Source organism: Ursus americanus, chromosome 18 (genome assembly GCF_024610735.1).
Source record: "Ursus americanus isolate L20-20 chromosome 18, mUrsAme1.1.p, whole genome shotgun sequence".
NCBI classification, from domain to species: domain Eukaryota; kingdom Metazoa; phylum Chordata; class Mammalia; order Carnivora; family Ursidae; genus Ursus; species Ursus americanus.
The window spans coordinates 58,146,675-58,169,658 of NC_142144.1; positions in this window are offsets into that span (position 1 = coordinate 58,146,675).

Consider the following 22,984-nt stretch of genomic DNA (forward strand, 5'->3'; position numbering starts at 1 on the left):
ATTCCTAATGTGCAATTCTAACAACTTCTCAGGAATGAAGATACCAAGTTGCTGTTTCATTCCCACTGAAGGCTCAGACTTAGACTAAGGACAAATCACCAGACTTTCTCTGCCTCAACCAATACTGCCTGTTTCGCCGTTTACCTCCAAAGTGATCCTTATAAAGAGGTATTAAAACCTCACTCCAGGGGCGCCTGGGTGGCACAGCAGTTAATCGGCTGCCTTCGGCTCAGGGCGTGATCCCGGCGTTATGGGATCAAGCCCCACATCAGACTCCTCCGCTGGGAGCCTGCTTCTTCCTCTCCCACTCCCCCTGCTTGTGTTCCCTCTCTTGCTGGCTGTCTCTATCTCTGTCGAATAAATAAATAAAATCTTTAAAAAAAAAACCTCACTACAAATAAGAATATGTTTATTTCTCTAATTGTTGGTGGTCTATCCAACAGCCATGTCCCTTTATTCCTTGCTAAGAAAATCTGATTTTGCTCATATTATAAGAAAACAATGAAAGACTTTAAATGGACCAAAAAACTATAAAATATCTTCAAATTAAAACTATGTATTGTTTAAAGCTTGCTCTCCCAGGTCATCTGATTTTATGTTGTGACTTTCATTGTCTTTGAGTTATTTTACGAGCCTGTAGAGACAGAAGATACTTGTAGAAAACTGATGGTAAAACAAATATTTCTTTTCTGTAGATATGCAAATAAGTTCTGTTCCATGGAAGTTCAATTGACTTTCCTTCCCTACAGTGGAAGAAGCTAGTTTTGCACCGATTAAATAAATTCATTTCAGCAATCATGATGATCTTATATATTTGTTTGATCTTTGAAATCTCTTTGTAACTGAGTTTCCTTCTCAATTCATGTGTTAAGTGAAATCTTTGACAGCTATCCATTGTATGTATTTATAAGAGTCATGATTAAAGTTTTTAAAAACAGCTATCCTTTAACAATATATTCTGCAACAATATATCCAAAGAATATAGCCCCCTTCTAAAACTGGAAAATAAACCATGAGAAATCTAATCTAACCATGATAACAATAATCTTATTCCCCTTTGCCTCTGATTGGTTTGGAAGTAATCATATGGCCACATTCTAGTCAATGAGAATTAAAAGAGATGGTTCTGAGAGAAGTTGACCTCTCTGATAAGTGAACAAAAGGGAGTAAGGGACCAGAAGTGGGAATAGGAAGTGCCGCTTCTTTCTTGCTTCAAGATGCTGTCTTGTGAGTACAGGATATACGGAAATGAAAACTGCCATCTTGCAATAATAGCAGAGGAAAACCAAAGAGAATCTCAGAGTAGCCATCTCTGAGCACTAACATTTGTCGAGCTTCTTAATCAATCAATCAATTCAGGAATTATTTCCTCCAGAGTTACTATTTAAAGTAATAATTCATCAATGTTTAAGTCATTTCATTTAGTTATTTAATTGCATGTATCTTTAAGCATTCTAATAAATACAGTCACAGATTCAGAAAGAAAAAGTACCCAGGATATCTGACATAGAGAGAGATGTTGTACAATAAGTCATATGTGCAGGGGTGACAATGCTGGGTAGAAAATGTGGTTGTGGTGAGCTCAGCAAGGGATGAGTATTGAGGAACAATATAGTAAGGCAGGATGTGATAGGACTAATAGTAAAATAATTATATGGAGTAGCAATTAACAAGGAAATGTTCTCCATTTGTCCATTGTTGTGGCTAAACTACCCCTAGTCCTTCTAGTCTAATTCTCTACCTCAAATCACATTACAGCAAAGCTAGACTAAAATCCAGGTCTCCTATCCCCCATTAGACATTTTCCTCAACTGAAAATGACAATTAAATATTCCACATTGGCAGTGATCCATGCCTAATCATCATCAACTTCATCATTACTACTTATTGAATGCTTACTGCCTCAGTTAATTTGATCAACATAGTAAGTGCGTTATACTATTTAATTTATGCAACAATACCATGATTGGATGTGGTAGATTGTTGCAGTCCCAGTGTTGTTGTTGTTGGTGGTTTTTTAATCCCTGTATCCATGGCCTTGGATAGTCAACTCTCACACTAATTCTGAGCTCGGCCAATGGGATAACACAACTTGTGTTGGCCAGTGAGATAATAACATGACACAAAGAGACTTGTAAAACACTTCAGCATTGGAGCTCACCCAATCTTTATACTCTTGGGAATCTTGGGATTGTCACTATATGAATAAGCCCAAATTAGATCCCTAACCTACATCTAGGATTCAAACCCAAGAGTCTAGCTGACTTCAAAGCCCATGTCTTTGACAGAAGCTATCTACATAGCTAAGTTCATCCTCATGACCTGACTGACACCTAAGATGGAAAGTTACCAGACATGTGGCAATTGTAAACCAACTAGCCCTTGACCAACCCTATAGCTAAATATAGTCATATACATGAGTTCAGGGGTGGCCAGGAGGAAAACTGTTTAACTGAGTACAATCAAAATAAGCCATTAAATAGTGGGCAAAAAACCTAACTGATACACTGGAGTATATAATATCAATGTCCCAATTTTTTAGACAAGGAAAACCAAGATTTGCAAAAATCACCCAAGACCACTCAAGACTAGCAAAAGCTACATCTAGGATTCAAACCCAAGTCTATCTGACTTCAAAGTCTATGTCTTTGACACAACTCCAAACAATGTATTCTGAGCAAACTATTAATTTCAAGGGACCAGAAATGTACCCCTAAAACCTTCCTACATTGTAAATTTCTCAACCTTGAATCTATCTCTTTTACCTACCAGTGTGTATGTATATCACTAGTCTATTCCACCTTTTAAGGAAAAAATTTTGTAAACTTATGACCCACTGTGGAATGTTGCATTTCCCATTGTTTTTCCTTTTTGTCCTGAATTCATATTTTTCAGACTTGTAGAGTTGACCAATTTCTAGCAAACCAGGATTCTGTGAAAAATTCCATGTTCTTTATAACTTTGTGATTTCCATATACCTGTGCATTTGCCTAGGATGTTTCCCCTACCTGGAATATCTCTTTCATACCCCATTGCCCATCATCCTCACATAAGAAGACTCATTCTGAATCACTTTCAATCCCAGACTCCCCAAGCAGAGTTATTTCCTCTCCTCTGTGTTTTATGGCATTTTGTACATACCTCTATTGTTTTATTTACAATGTTTATTCTCATAATTGTTTTCTCCTCTACACACATTGCTTATTGAATCCTCAACATCTAGTATAGTATCTGGCATATAGCAGGGGCTAAATAAATTTTGCTGAATGAAAGAATAAAATAATCAATCCATCAATCAAATATAAAAATTTTCTCAACCCACTTCTTTAGTTTTATCTTAAAGGATTTCTTATCTCCCATCCTCTATTTCAACCAAATTGAATTACTTCTCCATTTAGACCTCCCTGCTTGTGGAAGAGATCATCTAGTTATTCATTCATCAAACTCGTTTTCTTTTTGTTATTCTCACTAGACTTGCATTTCCCAGTATACCTTGCAGTTAAGTGTGGCCACATTACTAGGCTATAGTCAATGGAATATAAGGAGAAGTAACGTACACTTCCAGATCGAGCTTGCAAAAATCTCCCAAACATTTCTTTCCATTTTCTTCTTTTATCAGCTGAATGTAGGTGAGTACAGTGACCTTGGAGATGTGAGAGCAGGTGAAGCCAAAAGATGGAAAGAACCTGGTCATTAAATCACCACTTATCAGATAGTCACCTACTGAACAGGAATGTCTATTTTGGAATCAAGAATTAAATTCCTATTCTACGAAGCCACTGAGATTTTGGGATTTACTGGTTGTACCAGTAAATATTACCTTAACTAATATACTGATGTAACTTTTTTCCCTATAGTCCCTCTATATCATATGTCCTTGTTTTTAATATATGCACATTAGATTATACTCATCATCTGAGATAGAACTTTATCTATAACTCCCTCCCTTCTCCTTCCAATTGAAATTTTCTTCCTCTGAAATACTCTACTGCTTTATCTACATATCTCTTAGACATGTGCAGTGTTCTGTTTGCACTATTGATATTTAAATTATTTTTCTAAACTTAAACATACTAAAATGCATATACTCCATGACATGAATTTTGTCTTATCTCCGTTCACCCCACAGCACTCCACATAGAGCCTTACACTAAGCAGACATATAAGATGTTCTATCTTATAAAGATTTGTGCTCACTACGTTCATCATGTTTTCAACTTCAAGTATATCTAGCTTTATCTTTCTAGGCAAGAACATTGACTTGTTTTTGTTTTATTTTGATTTCAGTCTTCCTGCTTTTTCTTGCTTTTTCTTCTTCCTAATTATTTTCCCTTGCCATTCCCTAAATTGTTTCCAGTGCCATTTGATCTCTCTTGAGGTCTGATGACCAGAACAACCCCGCATCCCAATATTCTCACTGTGCCTCATTAATTTATTAGATAACGTGAACCACCGGGGTTTTGATGGATCTTTATGGGAGATAACACAGTGATTGCATCTTTCTTCCCCAAACCCAAAAAAGTCTGTCATTTTGGAAAAAGTTAAATTGTCTATTTTTGGTTGATGAAATATAAATTAAGAATTTTATAAAATAGAACCACTTCTGAGGGTTGGCTTCATCTACTTCATTTGGGCCACAGAGCCCTAATGGGAGTCATTTGAGGTTGGAAAAGCTAAAGGTAATAGGTTGGGGATTTCCTGAATTACACTGAAGACTATAACATTTAGAAACAGAACTCAGAGCATTAAATTCTGTAGAACGAGGAAGATTTAAATTCCTTTGGAGCATTTCATTTTTTCCTTTTTGCCATTTTAATCCCTTAAATGGGAATGAATTTATGATAGTCTGTGCCCAGTGGAAATGGGGTTTTAGTATTCAATAATCTATACATCTAAGCCTTTCAAAGGCTTTCTGATTTTAGGTCATGAGCAGAAAGAATGAACTCTTTATTCTTACGCAACACATAAATCCTGTTTAAAAATTCTAATTTTGATTGTGAAACCTAGGAGTTTATTTTTCATTTATGTGCTCTCTTCTCTTCCAAGTCCCCAGTCAGACTCTACCAGGGCCTGGGACAGAGATACTATCGAATGGGAAACACAGAGACTAGAGGACTGTCAACAGGCCATAGGAAACAATGGAATAGTGCAGTCAGATGCATTAAAAGGTAGGGGGCTAGCAAGGTTGAATGCTGGTAGAGTTCCATAAGTCTCAAGGCAGACAATATGCAGTGGAACTACTTGATAAAAGGAAAAGGAATGCAGAATAGTGATTAAGAAATAGTTCCGCAGTTATGGTAGAAAAGTCCCAAAGCCTTCAGCTGAACCATATGCAACTAAAAAGGAAAAGAGAAGCTGGAATATTGCTGGAGGAATACATGGTCTTCCAAAGCAAGAACAACCTCAAGAAAAAACCTTGTTTTTTTCATGGAAAACCAAGTTCAGAAATCTTACCCTCTTTTTCTCTTTCTTGCTTTGTTTCCCTATCACCCTTGCTTTCTTAACAGCAATCAGTCCAAACTACTTCTGTGAAGAATACACTATAGTGAAAGCACTGTCGTCAGGCCTGATTGTAATTCCACCTCTGCTACTTAATCACCAGCTCTGTGACCTTTGGCCAACACTCTCACCTCTCTGGACCTCAGTCTCCAAAGGGTTACTTTGGATGATCTCTAGAGTCCTTCCTGGTTCTCAAGTTCTTGGATTCTCTTATTCTGGACTTCAAAGTCTTTTTCTACCCCCATTTACATTTATTTAATGTCTATTTATCACAGGTGCAGTCCAGATGGATTTCTCAGATCTGCCAGTCCCCAGAATTCACCACCCAATAGAGAAAGCTTGCTTATGAGTCAGGAATCCATAGAGACCTTTTGCTATAGTGGCCTAACTTGGAAGGAGTCGGTATAAATTTTTTAGATGGTCTCTCTGCCCCTTGGTGAGCTGAACCCTCAAAACACCTCAGAGTTGCCTCGGCACTGAAAATTTAAGAAGGTTAGTTCTTAGGTGAGACTCACAGCTGATGAATTATTTCTTATTTTCAATAGGCATATATCAGAACCAGCAAGATTTGGTGTTATACCTGTAAGAAAATCACATTTGTGGTCAGGGTGGCACGGGAGAGGTTGGTTTCACTAGGTGGAATTTTCCTGGTTCATTGACCATGGTCCAACTGTGAGAGTTGAAACCTCGTAGGCTCAAAAATGTGAGTTGGCAACAAACCTAGAATGTGTCTAAATCTCTGCATGGATATTAACCAGATTCCTAGAGATTACTACAGAAACTTGGATATCAGTTTTGTCAATTTTTAGGAACATATATTCTGGCCATGCAGGTAGCATGACTGTGAGCTATTTTCAAGATAAACATTAATAAATAATAGGACGGACATACATTACAATGGCAGAAATCACTCAGAGGTATAGTACACAACTGACTTATGGGAAATACAGACTTGAAGAATGAACATACACCCATTACTCAGGTCATTCTCATTTTAATACAGGATCTCACTTAAACTTTATAACAGTGTTGGGAAGTTGATACTCTTAATCTCCATTTTAGAGATGAGGACATTGATGGAATTCTATACCATTCAGGATTTAGTAAAGTCTCAGGATATTCTCTATCAAATTTGATGTACATTCACTGAGACATGCTCCCTTCCTCTTGGTAATGGTTGGCTTTGAACACGCCTTCTCCTGCACATTTGTGGTTAAGCAATCTCCTTTGCTTTGATTCATTCATGGTTCAGATGTGTTAATACTATAAATTAGAATATTCTATCTATCCTGAAATCACTCTATATCTTCAAGATGATTTCCTATATCTTTGTCCTTATTCATCAAGTGCTGATTTTTATCATTTAACACGCAAGTTCATATTTTCAATTTTTTATGTGGCAATTCAATGTATCTTCCATGGACTGGATGTTTTGATCTCACCTAAATCAGTTGTTTATCTCAGGCAGATTACTGATGGCAGAACTCCAAGCAAACCTTCACACTTGCAATTCTCTCAGTGGATAAAAATAACCCATACCAACAATATCCATTATAATGACCACTTTATTCTTTCTTTCTTTTTCTTTCTTTCTTTCTTTCTTTCTTTCTTTCTTTCTTTCTTTCTTTCTTTCTTTCTTTCTTCTTTCTTTCTCTCTTTCTCCCTTTCTTTCTTTCTTTCTTTCTTTCTTTCTTTCTTTCTTTCTTCTTTCTTTTTCTTTTTAATAAGACCTTGTTACTGATCTGAGGCTTTGCACGCAATAAGAGAGGATTGGCTCTTAAGAATTGAAGTCATCAATAAGTTTGATCTTATGGTCTTGGAAACCTTGGGGTGACTTACTTTAATTGGGAAAGAAATGCTGCTGACATAAATCCAAACAAACTGAGAGACAAATCATTAAAATAACCCAAGTGCTTATATCCACAAATAAAAGAATCTGGGGGTAAATAACTCTTTACTAAAGGGTAATAAACATTTAAGAGAAGTTACAAAAAAACATAGATGGCAGAAACAACTTGTCCAAAAGATAGAATTGGCAAGTGAGCTTATTAAGGAAAAAAATGGTGAAGAAGTCAACTGCAAAATAAGAACTAAGATTGAAATAAAGATAAAAATTAAATTGGTCATTTTCTTTTCCTCAAGTGTCTTTATTAATCTTTCTTGTTGATATATAAAATCTGTACTGCAACTGACTTTCAGATTACATTACTGAGAGTAATAAAATGGCATACACTGCTCTGGGCAAGTTTGTTAATCCACTGGATTAATCAATAAAAGTGAATAGTATAGTAGCAATAGTATGGTAGCAGTAAGAAAAAGATATTTAATCAGATGATCAGAAAACGGGAATCAGATACCAATTTTGCCACTAGCTTATTGTACTAAAATGTGTGAGTCACTCTCCCTATATATTTCAATAGTATATATGTACACTATATGTGTATATATATGTAAATATGAATATTATATTATTGTTCTTACCCTGACTGTATCAGAGTCCCTTTCAGACTCTAAAGGAAGAGTGACTTTTTCTTCAGATCACTATTAAGAACACATCATCACTATCAATACACATATATTATTATATATTATATATTGTATATAACTACGTATAAAATTGAGTCTAAAACTGCCTTGGGGTAGGTTATACCTACTGACTCAGGTTAGGTTTGGAGGAAAGATGTTAAAAAGACAAAGGAGCTATCTAGGTTAACTGCTTAGTGTAGAGAAGAGCTCCAGGGACACCCCAATCCTGTGATTATTGTACACTTAGCTAGAAGCCAAAGTCAAGGGATCTGGATGATTTTGTCTTTTTGAGATTTCAAGGCCAGACACACCCATTTCCAGTCTAGGTAGGTAAAGGTTAAGTGGATGCCTGTGCTAGCTGAACAGGGCTCTCTACTGTGGACAGTGCTGGAGACACAGTAGATTATTCTTCCTCACCATTTTCCCTTTTTCTAGTTTCCATGAAGACTGCCACCCTTCAGTTACCATTAGTTTTGCACTTCAGCCAGGCAAGAAGCAACATTATTACTCAGGTTAACTCTTGCTGAAATTGTGCCATAGCCCTGAGGACATGTGTTGGCCATAGCAATCTGTGAAGTCCCCCCAGCAAAATAAATATAAACTATCTGAGAATGAGGCATTTCCATGTGTGAAACATGCACCCTACATGTGTTCTCCTCCCTCCCTTGGGGACTCGCCTTTCCCTGATCCTTCCCATAAATTCTGAGAATACCTCAGAGAAGCTACCTGTGTATCTACCACAACCCTGAATAGATGTGGACTAAAATAATCTGTGTAGCTCTGGTCTCAACCTGTAATGATTTGAGGAAGCACACTTTGCAGAATTCTTCTGGTAAAATGTGGTGACTACAGCCCCTGAGGATCTTGAAGAATTTGAGTGGAAATTGGAAACATCAAGCTCACTTCTGATACCCACCCAGGAAATGCCATGGGGAAACATTGAACTTGCACTTGGAGGGTCCTAGTTTACAGAAGACGCTGACTGCATGTGTGTAGACTGCAGGCCTGCCACAAGGCAGTAGGAGCATCCCCCAGGATCTATTTTTGAACTGTTCTGTTAACTTTCATTCATTTTTGCACAGAAACCTCAAGGATTCTCAGCATTGCCTAGAACCAAATGGTGTTTAAAGCACTCTCGGGATCTTTGTTTGGGCAATGAAATTTAACTTTGATTCCAAAGTGTGGATCTTCATCATTACTGTTGAGCCAATTCTCTTTTGGTGCCTGAGGAGGCAGAGATGAACCTATGGGATTCAGATTCCACATGTAAGGATGCTACTTCCCCAATAAGGGCAGATGGTTATCATCTTATAGTCACTACAACAAATGGAGAAAAAAGTTAGAACATCTTTATTTCCCTTCCACAAGTGTCTTTTGTAGCAACATATTTGGAAGTTATCCATGAATCTGTTGAGTTCCTCCATCAGAGATGAGATTTCTGCCCCTCTCCAGATTCATCTCGTATCATTTTCTCCTACTCATTTTCATCTAACTACAGTCATGCTGCTAATAACTCCTGTAGATCTCATGTTTTGTTATTTCATATAGCACTATCACTACTTCATATGTAAATATATATATTTATTATATACACAATATTATATACATTATATATATATATAATTGTCTGGCTCCTCCAATTAGAGTGTAAGTTTCATAAGAGCCGGGATTTTACCTGTTTTATTTCTTACTCTATTCCAAGCATCTAGAACAGTACCTGGTATATAGTCAGCATTCAAATATTTGTTGAAAAAAACAATGAGTGCATCTCAGTTTGAGTTTCCAGTGTGGTGCGTTGATCAACATCAGCAGTTCCTTCACCTAGGTATCCATCAGCATCACTGGGAGGATCTTAGATTCCAGGGCTCTACACCAGATCTACTAAATCAAAATATCAGAGGGAAGAGTGTTCAGGAATCTGTATTTTTAATTAGCCTGTTGGTGTTTCTTGTGTGCAGTAAGGCCTGGGAGCCAGTGGTCTAGACCATAGTTTCAGGAATATGGGAGGAAACATAAAGTTAACATGTGGATATTGAGGTCAGCTTGGATTTGATGCCCAACTTTGCCATTTACTTGCTATTTAGATTACTAAATCTTTCTGAGCCTCAACTTCTTCATACATAAAATGAGCAAATACCAGTATCATAAAATATCATAAAAAAGGTTCCTGGGCCATGTAAGAGTCAGAAAAATAGCTTAGCTTTCCCATGGGGACATCCCACGGAGGTTGTAGGTGTAGGGTTAGGACTATAGAACATTAGCACCAGCACTACTGTATAATCCTAGAGCATCAGCCCAGGGGTGGGGCACAGATTATCACTGAAACCCTCTGTTTAACAGCATGAGATACACAATATAGTAGTCCGGATGGTTTCCAATGGATAATATAGAGGGCAGAAAGTTTACAGATAGATGGAGCTAGATCTGAATCAGGGACTTAACAGTTGAACCATATGGATGGCTCTTCTTCATGGACTACTCAGGCTATGGAACAAGATCCTCTGGCATACTGGCCCATGGCTGTGTTATTTGAGCTGGAACATAATGCAGGAAATGAACATTACTTCAAGCTTAATTCACAATCCCAACAAATCTTTCTCCTGAGTTGGAAAGCCTCAGGAAGCATTTCATTTTTTATTACTACTTGATAGAAAGTTTCAATGAAATCTGTTCAGCAGATTATTGGAGGTGTGAGCACCCCTGTTTAGCCATAATGGCAACAGTATTAAGTGTAACTAATGCATTTGGTATTAGTGAATATAACACCAATGTAATTCCATAGCAATCCTCACATTCTTTTCTATTAAAATTCCATTGGATTTTCATGTATCCAGCCTTAGTACAGTCTCACAGGTACCTATATTATAGATAATATTCATTTCTGTGAATATACAGAGTAAAAAAGAGTCTGGGTTGCTTCCTGCTAATGTGTTTTTTTTCCTCAATATTAATCTTGTGTGCTACATATTGCAATTCACATTTGTGCAGTGAGCTGATTCTGGTTCATTGACTTTCCTAAGGAGTTGGGGCTGAGGGGAAATGCCTTCTGAGAAAGGGTAAGTATGTCCTGTCACTCACAAAATAGACTCCAGTGGGGCATCAGTTACACCACGGTCATTTGTTAGCAACTGTATTAACCACGTCCTATACGGTTTTCTTTTTCTGCCACTGCAGTATAGCTCAACTGCACAAGGGGCACCTAGAAATGTTATCTGAATTTTTTAAAAGTGTGTCTAGATGAGAAATTACTAGAGATCAGAAAAATACATTTCTAGTGACCCAATTTGAAACCAGCAATTAATTAACTATGCATAGAAATGTCACTTAAAGAAAAGACTTTGTCAATATGCTGAAATTTCTTTTATAGATTTGTGATTAACTGCTAATTATAGACTAATTACCCTCTTTGTTATCATTGAAGATCTTGAGTGTTGACACAGAATCCATAAATGATCCCAAGGAGACAAGTGTGGATGTAATATGCGTGCACGTTGCTTAATGTGCTTCCTTTACTATTTGAGCAAAGATAAAAGGAAGAAGACTGTCCCCATGTTACTCCAGGAGCAAAGCTGACATCCTGAGAACCTGGTGTGAAAATGCATGGATGGAATTTTCAGCAACCAGGAAAATGAATCTGGTGAACTTCTGATTTTACTTCAAAGAGAAGTTTAAGGTGATTGATAAGAGGGAGAAAATGGGTTTTGTTTCTAGGTAGTGGGTTTGAAATAAATCCTGGAAGCAGCTGGCTTGAAGCAGTGTGTGTGTGTGTGTGTGTGTGTGTGTGAGAGAGAGAGAGAGAGAGAGAGAGAGAGAGTCAGAGAGACAGAGAGACACAGAGAGAAAAACAAAGACAGAAACTGAGACACAGGGACAGAGAGACAATGCCCATGTGTGTTGGAGAGTTTGTCTGCCAGTGAAAGAAAGAGAGAACACTTTGCTTCCTCAGAAAATGAAATGGAAAAGTTCAACAGAACAGAAGACAATGTTATTGCTACTGAGGGAAGAATTCAATCATATTTGGTGGCTGCTTTCTAGTTACTTGCAAGCTACCTTGATAGATCTAATCTCACTACTCCACAGATATACTTCCTTTTCTATAGTAAATAATGCCATCAGCCACTTCTGCTCAAGTTTTATTATCACTATAAACCTGAAAGTCACTTCTTGTGTCATTTAAGTCAACTAGAAAGACAAAGTACCCAGCCAGGTTGTGTTTGATCCAAGAAAGCAAAAAACCTTCAACTCCCTTGGGTCTCACAGTAATGTATTGAAAACTTCTGGTAAAGGATATATACCTATATTCACTGATGTAATGGGGTGGGGAGTCATGTGCCACCCACCAGAATGTAAGTTTCCATAATGGCAGGTTTTCTGAAGTCTGTTTTATATGCTGCTTTATGCCCAATAGTGTAGTTCCTTGTACATATTAGGAATACATACAATAAATATTTTTGGAATAATGCACTGTCCTGTTTCTACTGAGCTCCATCATGCAAGGGAATTTTTATTCTATCTACAACAAAAATTTCTATTTTCTCTCTTTGTGTCTCTCTCTGTCTCTCCCCTTTCCTCTCTATCTCTCTCTCTTCCTCTCCCTCTTTGTGTCCCTCTCTTTCTTTCTCCTTCTCTCTTACACACACACACACAGAGCACATTCCCAGCTGCTATAACATAAAAATTATACTGTAGTTTTATTTGTCCAGAACCCACAATTATTTTTCTGTTGTTTTGACAGGAAAATATATGAAGTCTTAAAAAGAATAATTATCATAATGATTTATTAAGAGAAGTCACAGAAGGGAGTGTCAAACGAATCACATCTAAGAAAGAAACTTACGGTCTCTTTCTCTAGATGGTCACTATTTATTCTGTTGAAGATACTGTAAGGTTACATTACCTTGTATGTTTAGAAACCAAAAGCTTCTTGATAATGGGAGCAGAGAGATGACCAGTATTTGGGTCCCCCAGGATTTTATAACCTAAAGTTAAGTATTCTTATATACCACCCTTCCATCCTTCCTCTATTTTTCCAGAAATTAAGAACACATCAGCTGAACATTTTGTAAACACTCAACGGATATTTACAAGGGCTATTTAAGGATGTTGTGGCTTGTAGCTGCAGGCTCTGACAAGGGGTTGAAGTCCCCTAAATTCCCAGGCTAATCTCAGATCTTCCTTGTCTCTATTATTTGTATACTCATTTTATTTCTACAAGAATTGAACAGCAGAAATTTCACCATTATAAGATAAAGAGTAGGGGCATTTGGAGGTATAAAATGATGCTTCTATGAGACTATTAATTAATGATAATAACTAATAATTCTTCAAGAATCCTGTTTAAGAGATAGAACGCACAGTCTGTTGTGAGCATATATGACCCTTACTTGCCTCTCTAATACAGGCAAATGATATAATTCCCACTGAAATTTAAAAGAAAGGTGCTAGATAAGTCAAGGATTTTCCCAGGAGAACCATATACAAAGTTGGTGAGGTCATCACATTTCAGATTATACCTCCAATCTGAACTTTCCTGCCTCCCTGTTGACCAAGTTGACTCATAGACAAATTCACAAGAGATATTTTGCTAGAATTCTAACTTCCTCTGGGTTTACACTTGGAGCCTGTGCCTTGCACATCTCTCTGTTGGCAAGTCCCAGAGGCAGCCTAATTACAACCACAAAGTGGCTTGGTAAGCATGGAGTCCGCTGAAGGAAAGTTAGTTATCTAATTCAAATGAAATAAGAATTTTATGTGCTCTATTTTTTCCTCAAATCTTCCTCTAACCCCATTTTACTTTCATACCCAGTTGATGACTTTTCATAAATTCATTGAAAAATAGAATCTATTAAGTGAGAACATCATCTTCCTATCATTGACACTTGCACTCCTCACCTGCCTCCTTAGTGTCCTTGCTAGTGAAGGTCAAGCTCATGTCCTTACCTGTCTTCTCAAGATCTTTGCTTTTCTAGTTACCCATTTTCTGTCATGCATCAACAATCTCTCTCCATCCACTTGCTTATTCTCCTCAGCACACAAACATGTTTTAGCATTTCCCATTTTGCACCTATACCTATGCTCACAACACACCTCCACTGTCCACATATTCCCTGCCAGATTCTGCCCCATGTATCTGTCCCCCATCACTACCAAATTTCTTGAAAAGATATCTGCACACAAATGCAGTCTGTACTTCCTCTTATTATATTCACTCTTTAACTAATTGCAATCTACTTGTGACTTAAATGTGCCTTCATCTCATCAAGGTTATCAGTGATTTCCACATTGACCAATCCAAAAGACACTCTCTGTTACACTTGAACCCTCTGCATCATTTAACACACATGTCTTCTCCCTCCTGCTCTGGTACCCTAGACCACAGCTCACGCCATACACCTGATTACCTTCCTCCCTCACCACCTACTCTTCTTCTGTTCCTGTGGTTCCTGCCCCTCATCCATCTGACAGCTCACTGTGGCAGTTCCCCAGGGCTTCACCTTGGACTGTCTTCTTGCCCTACACATATTCTCCAGCTGTATCACAAATCATTTGTCTTTAAGTATCATAAGTATGCTAATGATTTGCACATTTATGCCTCTGGCCCGGACCTGTCCCTTGAACTCCAGGCCTGTATACACATCCAACTTTCAATTTGACAGCTCCACTTGGATAATTCCCAGACATCTGAAACTTCCATGCACAAAATGTAACTCCCAATCCCTTTGTCAAAATTATTTCCTTCTCACTTCAATCATCTCCATTCCTCAGTTGGAATGGTACCCCACCCACCCAAATACTCAAGCCAAAAGGCCCCCCATATTCAATTTATTTATAAATTCTATTATATTTCCCCTTCTATTTTACTTCCACCCCCTTATTTCAGGACTTCATTAGCTCTCATCTGGGATATTGTATCTTCCTATTTCCAATCTTGTTCTTCTTGAATCCATCCTCCAAATAAACTCAAGCACAGCCTATTTAAAAATGCATCAGCTTATGTCACTGTCTGTTTAAAATTTGTAATGGCTTTCCATCTCACACAAAGTCAAATCAAATTCCCTAGTATTGTCTATAAGACTCTCCAGGAGTGAAACCCTGCAATGGTCCCCCAAACACCTCACAACATGGTATCACTCACTATTGTAATCACACTGCCTTCTTTCAATTCCTGGAAATTCTAAGCATCTATCTGCCTCAGAGCCTTTGTGCATGCTGTTCTCTTTACCTGGAATGCTCTCTAGGAGACCATCATTCTTCACAAAGCTCCTATTCATCCTGCAAGGCAGCCTCAGCTTAAATGTCTGACACCTTCCTTTGAGTAACTTACCCACAGCAACCTTCTCCCGTCTCTCCACTCCCTGTACATCCTATGAGCTGTCTCAGCCTTTGGTTCCTTTCTTTAGTAACATTTAACACAAAAGAATCTGCAATTCTTTTGACACAAGTGTATTTGCTTACATTGGCCTATGTCTCTCCCTGGAATTTTAAGTGCATGAAGGAAAGAACTGTATCTGACCTGTTCACTCACCATTACATTCCTTATAAGAGTGTCTGGCATGTGCAAAGTTCTCAAAAATATATTTTTTAAATTAATAAATGAGTAAGTGAATGACTATCATTAAATAAAGATCTAAGATGTCCCCACATATTCACTACAATAACCATTTTTTAGGGGATGCATTTTAAAATGGAAAAAGTTGTACAGGAGATTTGGAGTTCAAACTTAGGCCTCCATTAGACAAGCCTTCCAGATTTTCCAAAATTCTCTGGGTTTGTGCCTGGGGAGACAGGAGAGAAGCACAAAGAGGCATGTTTGGAAAATGGTGAAGAAAAACACAACCTTCTCAGGGGAGGCATACATTTTCCAGCTTAGGAAGACATAGAGAGGATCTGCCTTTCCTCAAAAAAGCTCTTATTTTTCCCAATGTTTCCTTTGCTTCTGTCCTTCCCCTTTTCTCTCTTTTTCTATGTAACACCCAAATTAGTGGCCATAGAAAAAGCAATAAAACAGTGGAAACAAACCTGCCAAATCATCTAGCCATGAGAGGAGAAATAGCAAGGTGATCAAGAGAATAGGAATTCAAAAGAAAGTCAACACTAGGCTGCCAAACCTAAGATTTCTTTCTTCTTTAATTCTATGCTTTGCAGAGGGAGCAAAGTATAGAGGAAAGAGCATGGGCATGTTCCTTATGGCTGCTAGAACAAATTACCATGAACTTAAAGTAATGCAAATGTATTATCTTACAGTCCTTCACAGTGGGGCTTGCGGAGCTAAAATCAAGGTGTTAGCAGGGCTGCATTTCTTCTGGATACTCTAGAGAAGAATTAGGTCTATGCCTTTTTCAGCCACTAGAGGCTTCCTGAAGTTCTTGTGACTGCATCGCTTTGAGCTCCCCTCCATTATTGTATCTCCTTGTCCGACTCTGACCTTCATGCTTCCCTCTTAAAAGGACCCATGTCTTTACCTTGGGTCTACCCAGATAATTGGGGATAATCTCTCTATCTGAAGAGCCTTAACTTAATCACATCTGCAAAGTCTCTTTTGCCATTCACAGGTTCTGGGAATTAGGATTTGGACATATTTAGAGGACCGCAATTTATCCTACCACAGCCGGGTTCCAATTTTGCTTTTGTTACTTATTTACCACCCTGTGCTAGGCACTATGCTGGGCACTTTACATATTATTTCATTTAATCTTTACAAAGTCTCCGAAATAGAGGCACTCGCCTCTGTATTTTATATATGAAGAAACTATGGCTTGGCAATGTGAAACTGCTGGTCATGTAGTCCTATGTTGGTAGGGAAAAACTGTAAACCTATGTCTGCTGAACTCCAAAGCTTATGTACCTGGCTGCTGTGTTGATAAAGCTTCTGCACTAATAGGTTTGAGCACACAGAAAAAGCTCAATAAATGGCAGTCATTACTGTTTATACAGTAAGTTCTACCTAACCTCAAACAGTTATGTGACTCCTCTAAGTTTTTGATTCCTCATAGTATTAGGCATTCAGTAATTCATTTGGCAAATATTTCCAAATGGTCAGTACTCTGCTAGGCTCTGTTATAGGAGTTGAACACTAAACACTAAATGTTCTTATGCAGTTTAAATGAAACAGTGAATTTGCTCAGGGTCCAAACACATAGAAGTACAATTAAATTCTAGTTCTTATCTTTCTTTTCTTCTTTAGATTATAAACCCCTCGATTTCCTAATCTGATTTGTCTGTGTTTCTTTCACTGTAATCAGCACACGACAGGGATTCCAAACATTTGCCAAGTTGGATTGTTTTCTATGTGGATGGTGCCTGACCCATGGCAAGGCAATGACTTTGAATATTTCCATTCTTCTTATGGGTTATTGGTGGTTTAATCATAATCTGTAGAAGTCCAAAATCATGGTCTTCAAGAAACAATTGGATTCCTAAACTGAAGTGATATTATTTCACAGTGACTTAACCCTGTTTTCCAATATGTGTAAAGAGTGTTTACGTATGAATGTGTGGGATTGGATGGGGAGATGGAGGATGGAAAGATAAAGGAATCCTATAGTCTGGTGAAGAAAGGCCAAAGTAAGGCAAGTGACTATCTAAAGCTTGGCCAAGGGGTAGCTCTGAGAATCCTTTACAGATGGACCCATATATGCAAAGCAGGAGAGGAATACTCCACATGAATGAACCCACACACATGTAGCTGCAAATGTCCCTATGGTTTAGGACAAAAGTTTTACATCAGTTTCCTATCATTTATTTTTTGACCAATTTTACTCCCTTCTTCCCCATACCACCATTTCTTATCTTTTCCTTTATTACCTTGCCATGTGATATTATCTATTCTAAGTAATCTTCACTATAAAAATAAGATATAAAAAATAAGACATAATAAAGATATATTCGGTTTCTTCCTCTTCTTCAAAAGGAATGACTGTGAAGCAAAAGTTGCTCAGCCCAAACCTTTGAAATAAATCCTGGCACTGGTCCCAGGTGAAGTAGCAATCCCTTGTCAGAGTCAAGTTAGGCGAATGAAGTAGCAACATCAGCCTCTCTTGGAACACCATGGTTCTACTGATGGGCCACTCAGTAACATGGCACCTCTTGTCAGGAGTTCACTGAGGTTCTGTAAATTTTATCTAAAAATTTTCATGATGTAAAGAACTGCTGGGGAAAAGGATAACAAGATAAGCAAAGAAAGTACGGAGTCTTCTTTGAACCATATCATTGCTAAAGATTAGAGTAGATCAAAGAAGGAGGTTATATTGAAAAGTGGAAACTGAAATTTCTTAGTGTTGACAAATATCTTCTCTAAGGATTAAATTCAATGGCAGTGTTTTTTGTTTTAACGTTAGTCATTAGTATTAAATGACTAAGTCTAAAGAAATGTTACATGACTTAGTCACAAATAAATGCCTTAATGAACCTGAAGAGAAATGAATGTCTTTAAATGAAATCCCTAACAACCTGTCATTACTACTCTGTTTTCTACTCTGTTTTACAACTGAATTTCACATAATTTTGGGTTTAGGGAGGTAACACAAGACACAGAGAGATCACTGGACTAGGTAGACATTAGAAGAGCTGGTTTTTAGTCTTTCATCTGCCAATAACTAGTTGTGTGATCTTAGGAAGGACACATAATCACTGTGGCTTATTTCCCATCTTTGCTAAATGAATGGGTTAAAGATAAATTTAAGACTCCTTCAGGCTCTAAAACATTAAAAATGTGTGGCCAAATGTATGCCTCTAGAAAAGGGTTTTTAACACATATTTTTTAGAACCCTCATTCTGTAGGATGTTAATGGAAGTTACATGTGAAAAAAAAAAACAGTTCTGTGGTTCAAACAAATGTAGGAAATGTTTAGGTAAGTAAAGTTAATTTGATTTTTTTACCAAAGAATATTTTTGAACCATTGATATGTAAATTTGCCTCCTGTACTCATTCATTCTATCAACAGCTATTTATTAAGTGCCTACCATGTACTACATACTATAGATACTCGGTTGAGTACAAGCAGGCATAGTTCTTGTCCTCACAGAACTACAATCTAGTGGGAAATGTAGAAATTTATCACATAATTATACAAATAAAACCAAATAATCATCGCAGTCCTGCTTTGGAGAGGTACACAATGCTGTAAGTGTGCACAAGAGACTTCCATCTGGTCAGGGAAGATCAGGAGAGAGAATAGCACCAAGAAAGAAAGACAAGCTTAGGTGAGGAGAAAAGGGGAAGAGATTTCTAGGCAAAAAGAACATCTTTAAAGGCCCTGTGGTGGCCAGGAACACATGAGGAACTGGAAAAAATCTCTAAAATTGAGATGCAGTAGGTAATGTTGCTCTCAGTATTTGCTCTGGAAAATCCTCCTTCCCCCTCCTCTTCCTCCTCCACTCTGCCGCCCCTTCTCTTTCTCCTTTTTTCTTCTCCTTCTCCTCCTCCTCCTCCACTTCCTCCTCCTCGTTCTTCTTTTCCCCTTCTTCTTCTTCTCCTCCTTCTTTTCTTCTTTCAAAGGTGCCCTATGGAAATCATGTTCCCTGAAACAGACTTTGCATAACACTTCTTTAAAGCAATTTAATATGGCTTGGCTCTGGCTTGGACCCTGCCTAAGGGGACTGATTTCTGGAATGCCTACTACATGTGCCCACTTTCCTGAGGAAGATCACTTTCCCTCATGTTTCTTTCTTCAGGCACTATTTTTCTTTCTGCATTTTGCTTATTTTACTTAGCATAATGATTACCAAATTCATTCATGTTTTTGCAAATAACAGAATCTCCTTTCTTAAGCTGAATAATATTCCATTGTATATATCACATCTTCTTCATCCATTCACCCATCAGCTGACACTTAGAATGTTTCCATGTCCCGGCTATTGTGAATTATGATGTAGTAAACATGAGAAAGCATCTCTTTAATGTATGGATTTCATCTTCTTTCAGTATGTATCTAGAAGAAGGATTGCTGGATTATATGGTAGTTCTATTTTTATTTTTTTGAGGAATCTCCATACTGTTTTCCATAGTGGCTACACTAATGTACATTCCCATTAACAGTATATCAGGGTTCCCTTTTCTCCACATCCTTTTCAATACTGAGCTCATTTCTTTTTGATAACAACCATCTTAATAGGGGTGAGATGATATCCTGTTATGGTTTTGATTTTATTTTCCCTGACAATCAGTGACTTTGAGTACCTTTTCATATGCCTTTCCGCCATTTGTATGTCTTCTTTGGAGAAATGACCCTATTCAGTTCCCCTGCCCATTTTTTAATTGTATTTTTGTTTCATTTTGTTTTGTTTTGTTGTTGCTATTGAGTAGTGTAAGATCTTTATATATTTGGATAGTAACCTTTCATCAGATATATGGTTTGCAAATATTTTGCAAATACAGAAAAAATTGTTAGACTGGATAATGCCAGTGAATATTTTTACATACCACCTATTTGTGGTGTAAAGGGTGCTTGATTTTTCAAACTATGAGTGGATTGTATATGTGAGGGATGGGGAAAGGTGAGATAGTAAAAAGAAAAGGCTTGTTTCAAAGCTGACAGCACTTTTTCTCTTTCTTCAGAGGTGCAGAGCAAACCACTTTCAGAGCAAAGTTTTTCAAGACAAATTTTTCATCAATTTGAAGGGGAAAATATGAGATTTCTGATAAAGCCAAGATTGTCCTCTGAAATGGAGACAATTGCAACAACAATGAACTAAATAGGTTATGTAGTAAAAAAGATAGTGATCATTGTAGTTAGCATTGAAGTGATATTATCTTTATAGGGAGAATGACCTGAGATTGGGAATACTTTCAGTAACCAAAATAAAATAGAACAAAGAAAAGCTACAGTGTCTTAAAAATAGGGGTTCACTTTTCTCCCATCACAAGAAGACTGGAGGTAGGCAAAGGTTGACTTTGGTCTAGTGACCTGACAATGTTTCTATAATTTTATGTTCCTTTTCTCAGAGTCAGAAGATGGTTGCCACAAATCCAGTTATCCAATTATCATATCTATATTCACGATAGGAAAGCAAAAGTTTTTCCAGTGACTGCCTCCCACGAATTTCCCTTTACATCTCAATTGCCCAGAATTGAATCATATGACTACCCCTAGCTGTTAAAGAGGCTAAGAAAGAGGAGATAGGATAGTCAAAATTGACTTGGGCCAATCCTAATTCATCATCAGAAGCCACGCACTTTGTAGCTTAATGAACTGGGGTTCCATTAGGAAGCAAGAAGAGGGAAGATGGGATATTGGGTAGGCAAATAATAGTTTTCTCCAAAGGGAGATTTTGGAAAGTTTGTTATTGCTGCTCCTGGTGTTATTATTCATTTTGTTTGTTTGCTACTTTAGCCTGGTCCTCGAGAAGTTGGAGGTTCAGACTCAAAGTCAGGGAGATATCATCAAATCATTTTTTTTTTTTTGGTTGGATGCAAACTGGACTCTGCAACATGGCCCTAGGGTGGAAGTTCCCATACAATTTCTTTCCAATGTTTCAACAGCTGGAAAGTCTGGCATTTAGGTAGGATTAGGTCTGGAGATTAGGAGAACATAATGAGCATGTAAGCCCTTCCTCCCCCACCACCCGCCACATTAAAATCATTTTCTGTTGTCCCTGAGGCTTTAAGATAATCTTGTTAGAGCCTGGTCTTTGTCATGCTAAGGGAATAAAGATACAGACCTGGGCCAAAATTTGGGAAAAGGCAAGTGTAAGGATGAAGATCTAGAGGTTGGGGGAGACAGTAACACAACAGTGGGGGGGGGGGGGGTTGCAGAGGATCAGCACCACAGTCTGGTGCCAGGTAGCTGGCTAAGGTGACAAGAGCAGCCAGGATAGATTTGTGAAATGTGTACACATCATCAGGGATTCTCAGAAAAACCCAAGGAGTAGAATCAAGAAAAACACTGAACTTCTTGGATTAGGTAGTATGGAGGCTTAGATTATTGCTGATTGGGCATTAAAGGAAAATGTGACCCTTGAGGACTGGAGATGTATGGATACCTGGATTATGTTAATATTTATTGACTATGTATAACGAAAAAGAGAAAATGAAAGAAGCCTTGAATGAAAGCCCATTTTGTGAAATACACCATCTGGGTTACCATGGAAAGCAGGTATCACTGAATCCATTGATGCTAATGAAGAATCTGAACTTAGATTAAGTAGGGGTGCCAGGTGGCTCGGTCAGCTAACCATCTGACTTCAGCTCAGGTCATGATCCCGGGGGCCTGGGGTGGAGTCAGCATCAGGCTCCCTGCTCAGCAGGGAGTTTGCTTCTTCCTCTCCCTCTGCCTCTCCCCACACTTGTTTTCTCTCTCTCTCTCTCTAATAAATAAAATCTTTTTTAAAAGTTTAAACAGATATTTACAGCCACAATGCGATAAATGGTACAGACTGCTTTTGAGACAAGATCATTTATTCCAAATCCTTAGTTCTTCTCGTGACATCATTTGCCTCTCTACATATATATCATCTTCTGTCAAATTAGAAAGTGACACTGGTGAATTGTTGGAATCTAAGCATGAGCTCTTCACCACCTGTTCCTGTCGGTCACTGAGATTTGTTCTGTTTGTGCCTGCTAGCGGTGAAAGCACCTTCTCCAACCTCTTTCCCATAGTAGTCAAGCCTGTGATGGATATATTTTAAAACATCCTGAGAGATTCTTCAGTTCTTAGAAAAAAATAAGGGAGATTGAAGATAATGCATGAATAAGTGGCTCTGGGACTTCATGACCCAACAAGTCCTGCACAGATTATTAAAGAGTTTCAAGTGACTTGACCATGACATGGAGCCTCCAGAGAACTACAAGATCATTGTTACCACTGTCCCAGTGGATGAAGCTGAATGACTTGAATACTCTCCAGCTCTCAGAGAAAATGAAAAGGGAAAGAAAGCAAATGGTGTTTATTTGCCTGGGCCATTGGGCCAATTCAGCCATTGTGAATTCTCTAAGGCATTGTTGCTGTGGAGTATGTTTCCA